Here is a 3,378-nt window from a genome sequence, read left to right as displayed (position 1 = left end):
ACACTGTAGGGATTATCAAGACTATGAGCACTGCTGGCTGCATTTAACTTTAGCGACTTTTTGTTTTGTTTTGGAGGTATCTAGGCTCAAAACTATAAGGCAGCTGCATGGCTGCATGCCAGAAGGAAGCTCTCACAGCAAAGCTGTTTGCAATGCATTGACCTATTTTTAGTATATGCTTCGGGAGTGAGTTTCCTCCCTCTGCCCCAAGCCTCTGTAACACCCTCCACTGGCAGGCAGGAACTTGGCTGCAGTCTGCGCAGGAGCATGTATTTTCTTTGGGTACCGGGGTGAAAAAAGGGTATTGCATGTGTGCCAAGTGATGTGCCAAGTAAAGTATCCAGGGGATAAAAGGCAGGGCAGCGCCAGCCCTGGTTGGTTTCTTCTCGTCGAGACTGTCATTTTAGAACAAATGCAAGCAAGCAGAGAACTCTGTCTAAACAAAACAGAAGATCATCTCTAGCAAGAGTTCAGATGAAGGTTTAAGATTGCTGCCCTAATTCTGTAAAGACTGGGTAACAGTTCAGTCACCCCAAACTCTGTATCATCACAGAGCACATGTGCACACAGTGAAGAAAAATCAGTAAGTTGTGTGCAATAATCCCACACATTTGTATGAAGTACACTTCATGCACTAAAAACATGTGTTGAAGTTTTTGGTCATATTCAATCAGGAATTTGGGAGTAATGAAGTAGTCCCGAAAATCTGAAACAGAAGAGTGGATAATGCCATTTGCTGGGTGGTGACGGAAAGTTCATAACCACGCAGACCTGTGCCACTCCGCAAGAGCATGTTATTACTACCACAAGTGCTATTTTAAGTGAAAAGATGAAAAAGGAAATGCATGGCTCTGAGCCTTAAGGTCAAGCACAGGACCTCTGCCAGTACAGAGTTTTACTTCCAAAAAGTGGTTCTGACTCCTTGCAGAAGGCTTTAGAGTGGAGGAGAGAAAAAAGCTGGTAGGGATTTCCATTAGCCTTATCCCCAGCACCTCCAACCTACAACTGCACCAGCCCCAAAAGATGCCTACAAATATTCCCTTTAAAATCTAATTCCAGAGATTCCAGGATCTCTCCAGGAAGTGCATGCTACAGCTTAATTCTTCCTACTGCCAAGGACAATTACCCACTCTGATGTCTAAGCTAAAGGCTTCCTGCAGCAACTTAAACCTATTTTTCTTGTCCTACCTGCAATGGTGAGAACTGTTTCTTTCTTTCTTCTCTGTGGCTCTCTTACAGATTTGAAAAACACTTTTCTCTCATCACCTTAAAACAAGGCTCATTTTTAATCCTGTCATCCCTCTCAGTGCTTTTCTCTGGATTATTTCCACTTTCTTCACATTTTCCATGGAGTGCAGTGCCTACAACAGCTGGATACCGTTTTCCCAGAAAGGTGTTCTACTATTACCTAAGGAAGAAGGACCAAGACATGCATCTTACAGACTACATTCCTGTTCATACATTCCACAACAATGTTTGTGTTTTTTTTTTTTTTTCCCAGCATATCGTTGAATCATATTCAGCTGATGAGTAGCTACAACCCTAAGAGTACTCTTCTGTACCACTGCTACTCTAGTAGCCTGTCCTGTCCCATTTTCTTTGTTCAGCTGATTATTGCTTTGGAAGTGCAAAAATTTACATATGTGAAAATCAATTTTTGGATTTACTGAATCATACTCTAACTCTTTTGAACTTATCAAGTTCATTTTGAATTGTAATTGTATTTTACAATCCAGTAGTTAGCTCACATTATAGGTCTTCCCTACAATTTAACCAGCATGTCCCATTCAAGTCACTAATGGAAATAGCAAATAATACCTAGTCAGAGCAGAAGCATAGAGAATGCCATTCAGTATAACCTCGCAATCTGTCTGTGAATGATTCACAGCTCTGAATAGGGTTTTCCAAGCACGTTTTGTTTTCCAAACAAGTTTTCAAAACCTCTATTTTTAAATTGGTGTCGGACCACATTCCCATGTTTTCTTATGAAAAGTCATGAAAGTAAAGCTCTGTTCACTGCTTCTCCTCTGCTCAAAAAGTTTATCTGGGTGTAGAAGGAGCAACATTAGTCTGACACAATTTGATCTTCCTTTTATAGGCTCACAAACAGTTTCTCTGTTCCATTAGTTTTCCAGTTTAAATTACTGGCCCGGAACAGAAAGGTGGAAACAGAGACACAAGCTGAGACTTGAGACTTTACAGCATCCTTCTTTTGTCTCTAAGGCTTGAAAGTCATTTACCATATGTGGTACATGATCTAGGCACAAAGGTAACTTCTCTTGTTTTGCCTGTGCTGCAAGTCTCTTACATATGGTAGAGTTAAGTAGAGCGGGGACACAGGAGCCACTGAAGTACTCACTACTCTGCCCTAACATCACGCTATATGAGGACAATGAAAGGTGTTTGGTCCTGTGTCTATGGATTCCTCTGCCATTATTTCAAGATTTCAGTGACCAGTGAATGAAGACGTCCACAAAACAGAGAAGGTTCCTCAACAATATCCTGAACCTCTTTCAATGATTCCAGCTGACTGAATGACAAACAAAAACATACAGCACATAAAATAAACATCTATCTGGTAACTATTTACATGGCATCAAACACCATGTAGTGAACTACTCCAAACATCAAATTTGACAATAGAAAACTTAAAACTCACCTTTTCAGGAAACCCTTGCAAAGATGGATATGTAATCACAGTATTAATAATTATACTCCATCAACAAGATCTGATTATTTGTTAACTCTTATTTGAAGATGATCTATGACAATTTGTTTCCCGACAATTAAGTCTGTGTTGACTGGGGATACCGTTTCCCAGGACACAGTAAATACCTAGCGCAGTAATTAAATCAACATGTCAACATAAAAGCACGCAGCTCCTTTTAAAACAAACAAAAAACATTTATTTTAAAGTTTTCCCCATTACATTTCTCGACACTTGAAAAATACTGAATATTACTCTCACTCACTCTCTCGCTCTCAGCAGCTTTTTATTTGGAACAAAACCAAGCATCTTCCAAGCAATTCTTCATTTTGCTGATCTTTTACACCACATTTACATGGTTCTAACATGCATCCTGCGTCTATCCGCTCTTCTGCAACATAACTATATTACACTCTGCGCTCTCGGTATCTATCTTACTCTAACTTATTATGACACAGCCTTCAAGAAGTCCTTAAAAGGTGAGAACGGCAACCTTTAGTGAGCCAGCCACTTCACATTATTAGCAAGTGGTAAATACAAAGCAACTTACCCATTACACAAAGTTAGGAACAATGCACAAATACGCAGTTACCACCAAGTAAGTAGCACACTGTAAGTATGCACTCACCTGTCTTCTGGTAAAACTTTCGTGGTACTTTAACATCAATAGG

This window comes from Netta rufina (assembly GCF_964035555.1).
Source record: "Netta rufina genome assembly, chromosome: 12".
NCBI classification, from domain to species: Eukaryota; Metazoa; Chordata; class Aves; order Anseriformes; family Anatidae; genus Netta; species Netta rufina.
Note: the sequence above shows the minus strand (reverse complement) of the source record.